Source organism: Pan troglodytes, chromosome 20 (assembly GCF_028858775.2).
Source record: "Pan troglodytes isolate AG18354 chromosome 20, NHGRI_mPanTro3-v2.0_pri, whole genome shotgun sequence".
Lineage (NCBI taxonomy): Eukaryota > Metazoa > Chordata > Mammalia > Primates > Hominidae > Pan > Pan troglodytes.
The window spans coordinates 24,916,959-24,934,105 of record NC_072418.2 but is presented as its reverse complement, the minus strand read 5'-3'; the positions used below and the strand labels follow the sequence as shown (position 1 = coordinate 24,934,105).

Here is a 17,147-nt window from a genome sequence, read left to right as displayed (position 1 = left end):
GGAGTAACCTGTAGTCCATATAGGTATATCTGGCTTTAAGATAGTAAGATTTATAGGACTGTAAGTGCTTGTCTTACAATTTGGTTTTGCTGGTATTTTGATGAGCAAGATTGGCTTTGGCCTCGGTGATGATCCGTCAGTGAACTGCGTTGTGCAGTTCCAGCAAACTATTGCTAGGGCCTCGGAGGGACAAACAGGGGGTGTATATATAATTTTGTACTGGCAGTTTGTATAGTATCCTGTAGGACCAGAGACTGTGAAATAGGTTGGGTTCATGGATGTGAACTGACAAATATTAAAGTATATGGATATAGCCCCCCCGCCACTGGGGAAGAGAGGCTTGGGTTTGACTTATAAGACTTCCTTCCTTTGACTTGGTATGAATTTTAAACCAAGTCCCAGGTAAAGACTTAGGGTTATAGCATATATAAGGCTGGCCATTTCCAGGGTTATTAATTGAATAGGTGGTCTGATTGTAAGTACAAGTTTCTAAGCGAGTCTCTGTACATTTATAATACATATAGTATAACAGGGTTTTAGTTGTACTGTTCCCTGACCAAGTAGTATGTGTACAGTGGGGACACCCTTCTATAGGTGTTTTTTTTAGTATGGTTAAGGGGGGGTAACAACAGCAAAACAATGTACAGCATACTTATATTTAGTAAGGACAAAGGAGGTCTTTACTTGGGGGAGGAGGTTGAGCACAGTGACAGAACGATAGGAAAATGGTATTACAGAAAAACTATTAGTTTTAAGATTTTTAATTACATTTACTTGCTTGACGAGTCCTCAAGCTTTGGCCGTGCGTAGACTAGTCAGCTTCCGGTGTGTGATTAGAACAGGGCTTGTTTCCTCAAGCTTCAGCCGTGTGTAGACTGGTCAGCCTCCGGAGTGACCAGAGCAGGGCTGTTGTCCTCAGCAGCAGCTTGGTCTCGTCTCAGGATTAGCCGGGTTGAATGTTCTGGGTCCTGCTGGTTGGTTTACTTGTCCTGAGCTGCCGGTTTTAGCTGCCTGTGATGGATTCAAGGCATGATTCCTGTAACTTTAACAGCAGTGGCAGTGGACAAGATTACTGTATGGGGCCCATCCCACATGGGTCTTAGAGAAGTTGGGTTTTACTTTTTAACTGAAACAGAGTTACTAGGTTTAAAGGGGTGTGCTGGGGCTGTTAGACTTATAGGCACTTTTTCCCATACCCAGTCATGGACTTCTTGCATGGCTATTTTTAAAGCCTGAATTGTTTTTTGAAGGTTAATTCCCCTAGTTCTTGGAGATTACCTTTAATTTGATTTATGATTTGGGGGTGGCCGACCGAACAAAATTTTATAGGGCAAATACCCAGTTTGTTCGGTGGGGGTGTACCTGACTCAGAGGAGGATCATAGGTAAAACCTGATTTTATTATAGATTAATTTCCTGGCAATAATTTTTTAGTAGCTGCTTGAGTGTCTGGTTCATGCGTTCCACTTTTCCTGAACTTTGTGGCCGATAGGCTGTGTGTAACTTCTATTTTATTTTTAACAGTTTTGTTAAACTTTGCACTATTTTAGCTATAAATGCTGGCCATTGTCTGACTTTAAAGTTAGAGGGAGTTCAAACTTGGGGATAAAGTCTTTTAGCAGTACTTCAGTCACCTCTTGTGCTTTTTTTGTCCTGGTGGGGAAAGCCTCAACCCACCCTGAAAAGGTGTAAATAAGCACTAGCATGTACCGATAGCCTCTGGCATGGGGCAATTTTATGAAGTTTATAAGCAAGTTTTCATAAAGCATGGCTCTTTCTCCTGTTTAGTTTCTCAGAGGAGGGGTTCCCCCCACTTTGTAACTTCATATAGTGACTTAGCCATCAGTGAGAAATTGGAATCCAGATATGGCAGAATCCTGCTGCCTTTAACTTGTAATGTGACTGTGGGCTTCTGGAAGCCTAATGAGAAGGTGCTCAGTCTGTCTCTAGTCTTTATATTTTTTAGCCCCTGCCAGCCCGGATTAGATCAGTATTTGTTTTTTTTTTTTTAGGGTGTGACAGCTTTTAGCTGGTGACTTTTTTATACCACAGCCTTTACTACTCTCTGTATTACCTTCTGGACATTTACTTTTTTTAGTGTCCTTTTTTTTGCATCTCACACATTGATCTTTTTTTTAACCTTGTCCGGCTCTCGAATCCTTGCTTAACTTGACCTCTTTCATGTCTATGCCCGCGTCCACGTCCTCTCACGTTGTCAATTTCTCTTTTATAAGAGCTGTTACCAACAGATTGGCCTTTTTCTTAAGCCTTTAATTTACATTTTTCTTTTTCTTTTTGAGTTCTCCTGCTCCTGCGGCTGGCTGGTGGGGCCGGACAACAGCACGGGGCCGCCCCTACGCACTGCCTTCTATTTTTTCTATTTTTTTCAAATTTTTTTTTTCTTTTTCCTTTCCTTTTTTACACTTTTATTTTTTTCTTTTCTTTGCTCTTCTCCTGGCGCTGGTTCCCGCCCCCTCTTTTTCTAGATAGAGCTGGGCTGGGGAGAGGGACTTAACCCTTGGCGTGCCTAGCTTGTTGCTTTTGCTCTTTCCCATTTTGTTCCTTGGTTACAGTTAACATATACCTTGATGGCCACTTTTATAAGTTGGGTGGCATTCATGTCTGCAGCTTCCGCTTGATGTTACCCTGGGCTTGCCTGACAAATGCTGTGTTCACCACGTGCTGATTTTTGGCAGCCTTAGGGTCAAATGGGGTGTAAAGCCAGAATGTTTTACAGAGTCTTTTATAAAACTAACTTGGGCTCTCGTTAGCTCTCTGAAGCACTTTTGAAATTTTCCTTATATTAATTGTTTTCTTTTTACCAGCTCTTTACCCCTGTAAAAGCGACCTCTTTGTACCTCTGCAGGCGCTGAAGCTGGGTCCTGATTGGGGTCTGCTTCTGGGAACCGGCCTTGAGCATATGCTTGAGCATTCACTGCTTCTGCTAGTGCATGGGCTTCTAGCTAGCGGAGAGCTGCTTATGTCATTCTCTGGCACTCTTTAATGTTAAACAACGTTAGGAAAAGCTGCCTGCAATTTGGCCAGGTTAGATTATGTGTCAGAAAGATGGAATGTATCAGATTTATAAGAGCTTGGGGCTTCTCCGTGTAGGAGGGTGTGTGGTGTTTTCAGTTTAGTAGATGAGTGGTTGAAAAGGGCTGATAGAAGAAAGTCCGTTGCCCCCCCCCACCAACACTGGGATGTGGCCCTGGTCATTATAATAGATGGGTCTTCGTATCTCCCTGAGAGGCATTTGTATAGCTCGAGCACGACCAGATTTGGGACGGCCTGCTTGACTATTTTGACTTCCTTCCTTGGCCTCTTGAGGCTCCAGTCTTTCCCTTTGGGGTGAGACTTGGAGCATGCTGGCTCCTGAATCTGGTTTCTGGAGAGCTGGAGCTGTTGGCCCCGGTAAAGGAGGGTAGGCTGGGACATATGGAAGGAGAATTTTTGTTCCCTCTGGTGGCTCCTATAAACTAGCTTCTTTTGCTTTTTCTGGGACTTTTCCTTTAACTCTGTGTCTGCCGGCGAAGCTGTCTTTATTTTTATTTTTGGCTTTTTGTAATAAGCCATTAAACAGGGCTGGATTTATGTCGGTTTTGTTTATATTATATTTAACCATGAGTCAATTTAAAAGAATTTGGTCTGGGTACCCTGGCTGTCCTCTGACCCCTGTCACCACCTTAAATATATGGCTAATTGTTTTTTAGTTTACAGTTCCTTTGGTTGGCTATTTAATACTAAAAGAGGGTTATTTTAATTTACAGAGAGTTTTTAACTTTTGGGGGGTTAACTTAACTTTATAATTTTCTGTAAAACTTTTAAGTTTTTAAATATATATTTTAAGGGACTAGGTTTTGATGAGTTTTTTCCCATTTTCTCCCAGTTATGATGCTGCACATTTACTTTTATACAGTTTTTTCCTCATTTTGGCCGACTATATGCTGTCTTCTATTACAGGAGTTTTCAGACGCTGCTTGGCTTTGGAGAGTTTTTTATTTTTATTATAACTTGGAGTTGTAGGGCAGCTCCTATTAGTCATATGTGGATTGTTATTAGTCTCAGTTTGCCCCACAATTTTCTTGGAGCATACAGTTTACGTTAAGAGATTTGTGATTTCTTATTTTGCGACTGATGAGCCTAATTAGGCCCCTCCATCTACACACTTTTATATACTTTTAGTTCTCATGTTTGTACCTGGGGTGGCAAGCCACTTTTGTTACCTCTAGTTTTGCAGTTGGGGTGGCGAGCCACTTTTGCCACCTCTAGTTTTCTAGTTGGGGTGGTAAGCCACTCTCGTCAGTTTTCTAGCTGACTTAGTGAGCTACTTTCGTGTCCTGTGTCAGCTGGGGTGTGAGTTTTATCTGAATTGATGAGCCACTCCTGTTGCCCCCAGCCCCTCTGGGTCGGACTATTTGGCACACCCCGGGAGGCTATTAGCTTTCTTTCTGTCCCTATGGGACGGGTCCTGCCTTGGGCCCCCAAAACCTTACTGTGGTTCCTGAAGTGCTCTGTTTCTGAAATTGTCCTGTAGTTCTTTTCAGGTTTTGTCGTGCTGCTGCGTAGGGGGAACCAGGTCAGGGGAAAGCTGATTTCCCCTCCGGGCTGAAGATTTTCTGGTGGCACCTGGGGTCACAGGTTTCCCCTGGCCCAGGGCTCCAGACCCCAGAGGCAAAGGAGACAGTAAGCCTGCAGTCTCCGGTCCCTTCATGGTTGCCAAAAATGTGGTAAACTGAGGAACGGAGAGACCAATATGGAGTACAGGAGGATTGTTGTTTATTTTAGGTATGCACCGGCTCAGTGGATTTATATTTAAAAAGCTGAACATTGAACAAAGTCAGAGTGGGGTTTTTGTAAGCAGCCTTACAGAAGCAAAACAAAAGCAGTTAATTATACAGTCATAGGTCATGTAATCTATAGCATAACATAAGTTGTGACCTTGTATAGTTGGTGACCTTGTAGCTGCATTGAAAGAAAAACAAGACCTGGATAAATATAGACATTTGTAAAACATAATAATGCTTAAGAAGCCTGGGAAAAGAGTAACAGTAAAATAATTTTTTTTTTTTTTAACCTTGCTGTGGAAGGGATGGGGTGTCTGGAGCCCATTCCTCTGGCCTTGGCTATTTGGACAGTATTATAACTGTCCTTGAAGTGAGCTTGCTAGGTAGAGGAAAACTTGTTCTTTTTTTTTTTTTAACCCTTGCCTTGCCACATTCTGGGCCTTAGCTTTTACTTTTCTTGAAGTAAATAAACGTAGTACTTATTATTATTTTTAAATTTTTGCCTCAGTAAAAACTGTAAAGTCAGATGCGACTGCAGGGACTTCTCATGAGAATTCCTGCTCTTCTTTTCCACAGATAAGAAACTATCAGTGGAGGAACAGCCTTGGTGTTCCTAGAGGAGCGAAAGAGAAAATTTAAAATGGCAGTAACCCTGAGACAACCACTTCTGGTGGTTGCCACTCACCTGGGGATGTGAGTCTTGGCTGGCCAGGCTCCTGGGGACAGGGGGCCCAAGGGCAGTAGAGGGTAGTTGTTTAGATTGTGGAAGAACTGTTGGGTCCTGGTTAAGAATTCTGTGTTTGAATCCTACCTCTCCAGCTGCTAAGGATATGATGTAGGGCAAATTACTTGGTCTCTTTGGGCCTCTCTTTTCACATCTGTAAAATAGGGGTGGTATTGTTTGACTTACACTTGTGAAGCTTAAATGAGATTTGTTATTGTTGTTTTTAGGTTAATGCCAAGTACAGGGCTTGCTGTAAACACCCAAGGCACCCAGGAAATGACAGTTGCTGTTTCATTTTCCTCATCCCCAGTCTCAAGGGGAAGCCAGGCCAATGAGAACAGCCACTTGCCATCAGGCTGTCTTTTTTGGAGTCACCGAAAGGGCCCCAGGATGTGGTGAGGAGAGCCCCAGGCACTAAGATTAGGAGAAGATCTAACTTTTAATCTCATCTGTGCCGCCAGCGTGCTGGGTGACCACAGAAAAGTCACTTCTTCCCCTGGGCCTCAGTTACCTCCTCTGTAAGATGACATTGGATAAGATCAGTGTGTTTCAAACTTGTTTTTTTGCGGGAGTCCCCTTTGTTCAAGTGAACCCTTACTCAAAAGTCTGGTTTTTAAAATGGAAGTGGAGGTCTGGTGCTCTGCCAGATTCATCCCCACATCCTGGGCCTGAGGAGAGTGGTCCAATGAGAGTATTCAGAGTGGCATCGGTCAGGTGACTCCACCCTGTGTGACTGCATCGCTCAGGGGACTTCTCCATCTATTTGTTTCTGCCCCTGGCAAGGCAGCAGGCAGCCATTTTGAAGGCCAGACCATGGTCTTGATCTCCTTTGCTCTTCTTCAGCATTTCGTTTCCCTAAAGCTACCTCTTCCTCCTCCTCTGACTCTCTTGCCTCTCTCTAAGCCACTTCTGTCTTTCTCCCCCTGCCCTTGTTCTACCCTTTTCATCTCCTGTAGATTCAGGACATTCTGAATGTCCTGGTGTCTGACCTTAACCGTTCCAATGGGGTAGCGCTCCCCACGTTGTACAAGTGGAAGGTGAGGCAGTGCCAAGACCCCTTTCTGACTTGCTCTCTCCAGCTGTGCATGACCCTGAGGCTCCTCTGGTTTGGGGGATACTTTGCCTCTGGCTTATTTTATGTTGCTGCCATTTCCCTTCTGCCTGTTTATGTCTGCTTCTTCACCTATTTGATTGATTGGGTTTTTCTTTTCCTTCACCCACATCTTTTATTATCTTGGAGAAAGTGAGACATATCTTAAAGGTTAGAGGTAATTTGGGAATAACTTTAAGAGCAGGCATATGGAATTTGGGGCTTTTTTTCTTAGAGACAAAGTCTCACTCTCTCGCCCAGACTGGAGTGTAGTGGTGTGATCTCAGCTCACTGCAACCTCCACAGGTTCAAGCAATTCTCCTGTCTCAGCCTCCTGAGTAGCTGGGATTACAGGCGCCCGCCACCACACCTGGCTAATTTTTGTATTTTTAGTAGAGACAGGGTTTCACCATGTTGGCCAGGATGGTCTTGATCTCTTGACCTCATGATCTGCCCACCTTGGCCTCCCAAAGTCTGGGATTACAGGTGTGAGCCACTGCACTTGGCCCTGAGTTATGCTTCTTAAGCGTCTATCTCATCATCTCTTGATTTAGGGATAATTCTATCTGGTGCTTGTGTAATAGGACAAGCCGCAGACAAAACCCTTCAGACACCGAGTTAAAGAAGGAAGCGGTTTATTTGGCTGGGAGCATCGGCAAGACTCCTGTCTCAAGAGCTGAGCTCCCTGAGTGAGCAATTCCTGTCCCTTTTAAGGGCTCACAACTCTAAGGGGGTGCGTGTGAGATGGTCGTGATTGATTGAGCAAGGAGGGGGTACATGACTGGGGGCTGCATGCACCACTAGTAACCGATTAGGTCAGGGGTCGATCTTTAACTACCAGGCCCAGGGTGTGGCGCTGGGCTGTCTGCCTGTGGATTTCATTTCTGCCTTTTAGTTTTTACTTCTTCTTTCTTTGGAGGCAGAAATTGGGCATAAGACAATATGAGGGGTGTTCTCCTCCCTTATTCAGAGTTCTCTTCTCTAGGAATTAGTGTGTGGAGACTCTGTATACTTGTGATTCACTGCTAAATATGAAATTTCCCAATCCAGGAGCAGACAGCAAAGAGCTGGGTTAAAGTTGTGCAGATTGGTTGAAACACTTAGCCAAACTTAAGCGGCCTGGGTGGGACCATCACTCCCAAAGCTGTCAGCAGAGAAAGGCCTTCTGTGTCAGTCAATTCAAGCTTGGTATTGCTTTGCAATTGAGTCCTCATCCCATGGGGGAAGGTCTCTGGGGGCTTTTCATTCCTTTATACTAGTGTTCTGGATATAACTTCCTGCTTCCCACTTTCTTTTTTGATTTCTCAGAAGACCAGTGTCTCCCTGTAAACCGTGGCCTTCTGTGCACCGAGCTCAGTGGCTCTTCCCCACCAAAACTCCTAAGAGAATTCATCCCTCCCCAAAAGGATCCCCACGAGATGTTCTGGCCCTCTGCTGACTGCTCCCTGGAATCTGCACCTCAAGCACTGAGAATGCTGCGCTCTCCATTGGTCACCGTCAGACTCCATTTCCCTGCTGCCAAGTCTTCTCTTCTGCCCTGTGTATTCCGTGGTGACCCCCTTAATGTCTGTTCTGTGCCACTAGCTTGGCCCTGGGCCTTTTATTTATACCCGAGTCTTACAACGAAGAGTGTCCTGAGCAGACAGTGTCCACCTTCTTTGCTCTTCAGGGGCCTGAGTGTGCTCCTTTCCCTTTTGCAGGTCTATTGGACATAGTAATCCAGTGCGCTGGGGAGGGGTAGCCAGGCCGGCTACAGAGTCTGCAGTGCAGGGGCTTGGGGAGGTTTGGATTCTCTCTGTCAGCACTATTGAGATGATATTCAGAAGAGAGAGGACCTCATACTGTGACCAGACCCAGGACCCTTCCTGGAAGACAGCTCAGTCCAGCTGTGTGTGTGTGTGTGTGTGTGTGTGTGTGTGTGTGTGTGAGAGAGAGAGAGTTATGTGTGTGCTGTGCTCATGTGCATCTGGGTGTAAAATGACTGTTAGCTGGTTGTGTTACTCAGGGTGGGCTGGGGACTCACTGGAAGAATCCCCCCAGCCTGCCCAAGACAGGTTTTTTCCTTGTGCCCTCTTCAGAGAGGGTCAGGGGAAGAGGGTCCAGGTGGGCAAAGGCGGAGATGCCACAAATGATTAACCACTAAGGCCAGACGGCTGCCAGGAGGAGTGGGGGATGATGAGGTGGCCCCAGGGTCCGGGCAATTGGCTTTGGTTTTCTGTCTTCTTTCCTCAGGATGCCCCTGAGGCCTGGGACCTGTGCCTGGCTTTGAGGAGCATCTGTGGCTTGGCGATCCAGCTGCTGGGGTGATCGTGGGCTTCCCTCCTCTCAGCAGGGCTGGAGTTCTTGCCCCAGAGACTGGACAAGTGGCTGTTTCTGTGACATATTTATTTTTACTGGCGTTTCATGTCGCTTAAAAAAAAAAACAAACAGAAAAATTGTAAGTCAGTATAATTGCCTATCAGTTTTCCTTATTTCACTTTTTGTAAGATAAAATTAAAACTCCAGGAAGCAGTGTTATTTGATCGAGGAATGGTCTGGACACTGGGTTGGCTGGGTGGTAGTGAAAGGAATAGATCTTAGAACACAGTGGGCTCTGCGATAGCCCTTGGGTGGTGAGACAGGCAGGAACAGAGGGAAGATTGCTGGCAGTTTCTTTGTTACAGTGGGGTTCACTGGGCTTTTTCTGCTTTTGTTTACCTGAAGAGGGATGTATTTCCAGGCTCCAGGGGAAACAGCAAGCTGACTTCAGAGTGGCTTGAGGCTACGTGGGCCTCAGCCATGACAAGTCCTGCACGGACAGCCGACCAGACTGCGAATGGCTGGGGATTGGATGCAGTGCCTTCAGAGGGTGGGAGATGGTTGTAAGGGATAATTGGAAGGACAGCCAAGAAAGGAATGAGGCCAATAGACCCAAGTTCAGGCAAACTGATTTATTGTCAGTCCTGCCGGGCTACCTCTTGACAAAAGCAGAGGAGGCAGCCCCACTTATAGGCTGGAGCAAGGTCTTACAGGGCATAGAACTGGGTCAGGGTGAAGGAAAAAGAAAAGCGGGGAGGGAGGAGTCCTTTGTGCCGTGTGTCTGAACGCTTCCTGGAGATGTTTTTCTTGCCAGTTCTGTTGTGCAAGGTAGACGTCTTAACCGCATCCTGGGACAGCTGGCCTCTGGTCAAACAGTTATAGGCAGGTTTGGGGTAGGGAGTTTTACTTTTTGGCCTTTGGGGCTTAGTCTATGGAAGGGGGAAACAGTTCAGTTGGGTGGACCCTAACAATGGTGTGTCTGTAAGTGGCTGCTGGCAGCGACAACATTCTTATGCTGCATGTGTATTGTTCAGTTGTCATCTGTGTTGGGGAATCTAGCCACTGGCCCACAGAGAGTTAACCAGAGCTTGGGAGTGTGAGAAGTGGGAAAGAGGGAACCATCTACTCCAGCTTCCTGTCTAATTTCTTCAAGGGGAGGGACCCTGGGGAAACAATTCCGTGGAAATGTACAAAGGAAGATAGAGAAAGAATCTCTGTAGGGATTCCTTGGGCAGAGGAAGGCAAGAGGACACGCAGGTCACGTCTGGGCTCATGATAGGGAAATCTGTGCTATGGGGAGATGGGACTGGGAGTGAAGGGTGGGTGCGGCAGATGGCTGGGCCAGCAGGTTTCCGGCCACCTGTTAAAAGGTGGTGGTGGGGGGTCGGGTAAAGAAAGTGCCTTGCAGAGTAGGCTGCTGCCTCCCGGTGGTCAGCCACGACCTTGCATGGATCTTGCCAAGGGAGTTTGCTTGGCGCTGTTGGAAGCGGCCTGAGATGAAGCTGGGCAGGCTGATGGCCTGCATCCCCCGTCACCGGCAGACTCTCCTTTCACGAAGGAGGTGCTGAAGCTCCTGAGGCACATGCTGAACTGTGATGTGGGGCTCTGGAGTTCCCCAACCACGCTAAAGGAAGTGAGCAGAGAGAACAAGATGAAGAATGGGCGCCTCCTTACAATGGCTTCCTGGGAAAAGTTGACCACCTCCTGAGAAGCAGGAGAACTGACCAGCAGACCCTGCAGGCAGAGGCTGTTAGTCTCTGAGCCAGTGCCATGGTCCCCTTTGTGTCAAAGGAAATGCTCCCAAGTGAATAGCCTGCCCGCCTGGGGCACCTGAGCTGAGCGTTTGACCGTGTGCTGGGCGTTCATAGGTAAAATAACTGCCGCGATCTGCACTGACCTGGACCGCAGTGCCTGTGAGGGGCCAGCTACCTATTCCGCCAGTCCGCCTGGAGGGCTGGGACAGGCTTGGCCCTGTGGACCAGGTTCCATCTCCCCTGCCTGCGGAAGGAAGAACGTGAAGCAGAGAGAAAGGAAGCGGGATGATGACTGCCCCTGTGTGCCCAGCCTGCTCTTTGCTAGTGCAGTAGTGGGATCCACAAGGTGAACCACCCCATGATTACTGACTGTTTCCACCACCAGTTTCCTGCCATCATCAAGGAGCTTACACTTGACCTGGGAGTCACCTAAGCTATCGCTAAACAGAAAGGCAGACCAGCCTCCCCCAGCCACCACCAGGGCACTGAGGGAGGAGCCTGGAAGAAGGGCATGTCCCTGGGATGTGGACTCCAGGAGGGCGGAGCCTTGGTCTTGTTCACTGTATCCCCAGCCCCTAGAATTGCCCTGGCAGGGAGTGATCATAAATGTTGGATGGATGAATGTGCTCACGGAGCGGGGAGGGGTGGGTGGAGGCAGGAAGCAGATATTTGGATCCACCAGCTTCTTCCGCGAGCCCAGACTGGGCTTAAGCTTCCTCAGCCATGCCTTGCTTGGTTCCCAAGTCTGTTGCGAAGCCACACTGAGAGAAAGTGGCAGGACTAACGGTGGTACAAATGTCTGAGGCGGATACTGCTGTGCCGTGTCTCCCTAGCCTGTGCAAACACTCCTCCTCAGCCTCAGCTCCCTGGCCCCAGCCTGGCCTTCTCCTGCGGACCCCCGTGCCAGGCTGTCACTGAGGTGCTCTTGCCGACCCAGATCCCTTGGGTGCTGCTAAATCAACCTCAGCAATTGCAGAGTTTGCTGGAGGCGGGAAAGTAGGCCGCGGTTTCCACCCCAGCCAGCTCTGGGTCCCCGCACACGCCCGTTGCCGTGGAGACAGGGCGGGGAGGCATCAGCCCTCCGGGTCCGGCGCGCTCAGGCCATGGGTAGAGCCACGCCCATGGCCACGGCCACACCCAGGGCCCAGTTCTGCCAGAGAGGGGGCGGATCGGCGTGCGTGGCGGACGGTGTCGGAGACCGGGCCGGTCCGGAGCCGGGGCCTGGCTGGAGTCGGGGCGTCCCCGCTGGAGCGTGGATCTGGGACCCCCATCCTACCCGGCAAGACCTCAGGACTATCCCCAGTGACCCCAGCGGCCCGGCCGCTCTTGGAGTCTCGTCTCGCCCACTACTGGCCCCGGCAGGGTCCGAGGGCCTGGATGCGACCTTGGGGCAGCACCCACCCTTCCGGGCCCACTGCCAAGGCCGCAGGCTCAGGGCACGCCCGGGGCAGTGGAGCTGGGGAGGGAGGCCCGAGTCGCGTTTTAACTCTGCCCTGTCCCCCAGGGCCGCGCCTCTCACGCGGGCTGCAAACTTCAGCGTCGCTGAAGTTACAGATGTGCGGGACTCGGCAAGGAGGTGGGAGACAAGAAAGGCTGTAAGTTAACAGGCGAGGACAGGGTGAGCAGGGGCTGGAATCCGACAGCGCGAGGCGGTGGCCCCTGCACCTCCAGCACTGAAGTTCAGCCTGCGGCGGGGACCCTAAAGGACCCGGCCCCCGGGCCCCGCGCACGGGGTCGGCAGCAGGAAGCCCGCGGGGACAGCCTTCCCTGACGCTCGCCCGCACCGACCTCTGAGCGGAGGGGACACCCAGGCTTGAGAGAGGGCGCAGGCCGGTCGGCGGCAGTTCCTGGGCGCCAGGTGTGCCTGAAGCCCTCCAGGAAGAGGGGCGTGACCCAGACTCTAGGGAAGATCCCTGACACTGTGAATCTAGGTTTGGCTTCTGATTTCCCCCAAGGGGGTTGAGAGTGGGGCGAGGGTGCTTCAGAGGCCCTGGGGGGCTTTCCCTGAAGAAGGGCGTCAGGGCGTGGTGCTCGGCTCAGAGGTTATTTCCTGTTCCGGAGTGACTGTTCCTTTCAGCTCCCGTCGTTGAAGCACTCGCCCCGGCCACACTGGAGGCCATGAGTTACTAACGTAAGCCTGGCGTTTCAGGCGAGCTCCCAGCCCGTCTTCCTTTTCTTTTTTCTTTTTCTTTTTATTTTTTTGAGATGGAGTCTCACTTTGTCCCCCAGGCTGGAGTGCAGCGGCGAGATCTCGGCTCACTGCAGCCTCCTCCTTCTGGGGGTTCAAGCGATTCTCCTGCCTCAGCCTCCCGAGTAGCTGGGATTACAGGCGCGCGCCAGCACACCCGGCTAATTTTTGTATTTTTAGTAAAGACCGGGTTTCACCATGTTGGCCAAGCTGGTTTTGAACTCCCAACCTCTGGTGATCTGCCCGCCTTGGCCTCCCAAAGTGCTGGGATTACAGTCCTGAGCCACCGTGCCCGGCCCCTTTTCTCTTGAATACAGGGGAAATTTACATTACCCCTCCCCGGGCTGACGAAAGCCCTGGGGCCTGCAGGTGCATTTTTCCCCTTTCTGAACAGTTTGGGAGGTGAGAAGAAGAGAAAGGTGGATACTAAGTTCCCTTCAGGGGACAGGAAGTGCTCAGCTGAGATGGCAGATCAGAGTAAGGGCTTGTCATTCCCATGGCAAGTGGGGGGCCTAGATGCTAAGAGTTTTGCAGCTTTGGGCTCAGAGATGTCCAACAAAGATTAAATTCTTGAGTCTTTCTGGAAGCCAGTCACCAGAGAGGAGAGAGGAAGTGAAAATGGGGGCCTGGAGTCTGAGTGTTTGGGTTCATGTTGCCTGCATTTTGGTCCACGTGGCTCTGTTTAATACCTGTGTGACCCTGTGCAAGTCTCTTAACCTCTAACCTCTTGCACCCTTAGCCATACCTATCCTGTCGGATTGCTTTGAGGATGAATGAAGCAGCTGTGTTTCAACACTTAGTGCCTGGCGTATAGTAAGTGCTCGGTGGAAGATTTCTCATCATTATCATCAAAGACAACAGGAATGAAACTAACTGGAGACAAGATGAGTAGGACAGGCAGAAAAGAGAGAGAGATACTGATGGGTAGGAGCACAGATGGCTGACACCAGTGGGCAGCACCTCCGTGTCCTGACACCAAAAGTTTAGAAATTTACTTTACCTTTGCCGGGCCCGGTGACTCACGCCTGTAATCCCAGCACTTTGGGAGGCTGAGGCGGGCAGATCACCTGAGGTCAGGAGTTCGAGACTAGTTTGGCCAACATGGTGAAACCCATCTCTACGAAAAATACAAAAATTAGCCGGGTGTGGTGGCAAGTGCCTGTAGTCCCAGCTGCTCAGGAGGCTGAGGTATGAGAATTGCTTGAACCAGGGAGGTGGAGGTTGCAGTGAGCCAAGATCGCACCACTGCACTCCAGCCTGGGCAACTAGAGCAAAACTCCATCTCAAAAAAAAAAAGAAAAAAAAGAGAAAGAAATTTACTTTGCCTCTTTGTGAGCAAATACTGTGTGTTCATTGACTCCAAAAATAATTTTTTTAAATGTAAAATCAACACCCAGAACCTACAGGGAACAAATATTTCCACAGAGCTAAGTTTTCCACAAAGCTGCAGTGTGGCCTTTTCAGCTTCAAAACCTTTTAAATGTTAAGTATTAGTTTTAAATAATTGGGGTGGGAATGTTCCCCCAGTGGGTCACATGCTTCCCTTCCTCTTTAAACAGTCTTCTCTGGGCTACAATTCCCCCCTCTCCAGGCAACTCAGATCAAGGCCTCTGTGTAAGAGGGTTAGGCCTCTGGTCCCGAGCTGCCTGGAAACCCAGGCAGCCTGCCTGGAATAGCTCACACAATGGTTCTGTGTTGTGTTCCTGGGCCTGCTCTTGAACAGCTTCCCTTCCTCTATGCGTAACTGTTACTGCTTCCTGTTGTGAGACTCCCCTTCTGGCAACCTTTTCCTCTCACTCTTCAGTGTTTCTTCGGGGTAGAAAATTGAGATGAAGCTTGTTAACGTGGGTGGTTCAAGTCCGGGAAGCTTAATGCTGAACTCTGTTCTAGCTGCTCAGGCCATTTTGCTGTGGTCTTCCCTCTGGTTCTGGATGGGTGAGCTTGCTGGAGAGCAAGGTCCCTGCAGGCCAGATGTACTTAGCAAAGGAGAGTTTCCTATGAAATTCTCTTCCCGTCTCACATTTCCCCCCAGGGGATTTTGTTCCTTATGGTTTCCCTGTTTGTTGATAGGTGTGTGGACCCCGGTATTCATCTGCCCTCCCTCTGGCAGTAGCCCCTGAGGCTTCAGGAGGCTGGACTGGCAGTGTGGCTCTGCTGTGGGAAAGAAGTGGTATTGTGGAGGAAAGGCAGGCTGGCTGGCATCTGGCACATATTGGGGGAGACTTGTCCAGGCCAGGAGTATGGTATTGTGGAAGAAAGGCAGGCTGGCTGGCATCTGGCATATCTTGGGGTAGAGTTGTCCAGGCCAGGAGTATGTCCCTGGATGACTCACTTCTGTGCCCCTCTGTGACTCAGTTTCCCCAGGTGTGACCAGGGCTGCCAGCTGACAGTAAAGCTGTTCTGAGATCTTCACCTCCTGTGATTAAGAAATAAAGAGGCTTGTGGCTTCAGTCATCCTTTATAGCTCTCTTCTATGTCACTACGTGCTGACACCTCTGGCCCCTCCACCTCCTGGGTCAAAGCACCCAAGGCAGGGCTGAGGAGCTGGGGGCAGCAGTGGTTGGTGGTCAGGTGGGCACATTGTTGGAGATGGCTACCAGCCTCCTCTCCCTTCTTTCTCTGTTGCAGCTGCCTTGGGGTGCGGTGCAGGGGTCCAGAGCCATGTCGGACCTGTTACTGTTACTACTGGACCTGACTCTGTTACTGCTGCTGATGCTGCTGGGCTTTGCCGGGTACTCAGGGCAGTGGGCTGGGGTGGCAGTGAGTGCCGGCTCACCCCCCATCCCTACAAGTTCCATGTGGAGCCCTATGGTGAGACTGGGTGGCTTTTCACCAGAGCTGCAGCATCTCCCCCAAACTCTGCTCCATCGCTGTCCACTAGGACAACCCCGCATGGTAAGGAGCCTCCATGGGGTTCTGCCACATGGATGGACCTAGTGGGCCAGGGCTTCTTTGGGGAGGGTAGTTTTGGTTGCTGAGGAAAGGGTAGGAAAATCCTCCAGCTGGCCCTGCAGACCCCTCCCCTGTGAGCTTGAAGCGCCTTCCAGATTTAGCCTGGACTTCTGCCCCGGGAATCCATTTGCGGGCTTTCTACTTGTCTGTGTCTAGTTCTCCTTGCCCACGGCTACTCAAGGATTTTCAAATACAGTGGATGATACCACTATGATTCCCAGCTTCTGTCAGACTTTGGTCTGCTGCTTCCTCTTCTTGTCATCCCTCTTTCCATCTCCATTTGGGGCCAGTGCTGTCAGCCCAAGCCATTCAGATTCTGGCCACTCTTTGGGCTTATGTCATGCTGTTTCTGTGCTTTCCACCCCTCAGCTCTCCTGCTGTAGTTGTAGGCCCTTGAGGGCTAAAAGGGCAGGGTTAGGGGTCAGCAGAATGGCTGAAGAGGTAAGATTCCAAGCTCCATACCCAGGGGATATGGCATTTCCTTAGACCTCAAGCCGCCTAGTTGGGAGAGGGCCTGGGGATCTAGTGGAACCAGATGAGCGGCTCAGAATGTCCAGAGTACTGCAGTCATAGGTGAACACAGCATCACTAGCACCCCATGGGCGTCTGGCTGTTCTTACAACCTATGGTGAGTCAGGGCTTGCCAATGTAGCCTCTTGCTATGCTGTGGGGTGGCGCTGCCACACCTGGATGGGCTGGCAGTTCTGTCAAGGGTTCTTCAGCCTCTAATACTGAGCCGTGCCAAACTAAGCACGAATCCCCAGCTCTGACAGTTTTTTTTTGCCTGGAAAGCTCAAGTGGACAAGCCCTACGGCCTACCCAATGTCTGCTGACGAGGCTCACTGGGCAGTCAGTTAAAACAGGGTGTGCTGGTTCCCTCTCTGTGCCAGGTTCTGCTATACACCTATACTCCAGAGATGAATCAGACCTAGCCCTGCCCTCAGGAAGCTCTGTGAGGCTGGGAAGTCAACCCCACACAAGTGGTTCTCCAACAAGACACGGTGCTTGATGTCCACAGAACTTTGAGCTGTGGGTTCAGGGATGCTGCCATGAGTCTGCTGGGGAGCCTCGGGGAAGGGGTAGCTGGGCCTTCTCATGTAAGTAGAATTTTGCTCTGTTGGGAAGGGTCACTTGGCTAAGAAAACTGCAAGAGCAAGAGCCTGGAGACATGGGGTGACTGGAGAGGTGTGGGTGGTGGACGTGTGGGTGGAGAAAGGTGGAAGGGTTCGCCCAGCCAGGTGACGGATAGGCACAGTAGGTTGGAAGGAAGGGAATGGCACAATTGCCACCTTTGTTTTAGGAAGTTAGCTGAATGGCAGGGGGTGAGGGAAGGAGATGAGGCAGGAGGCCATAGAAGA

At 49.9% G+C, this 17,147-nt stretch overlaps 1 protein-coding gene across 1 annotated transcript in view; it reads left to right on the top strand.

Moving 5' to 3' along the window:
- The window catches only part of LOC134809095 (uncharacterized), a 115,664-nt gene that overhangs the window by 41,770 nt on the left and 56,747 nt on the right, over positions 1 to 17,147 (top strand). The window lies entirely within an intron of this gene.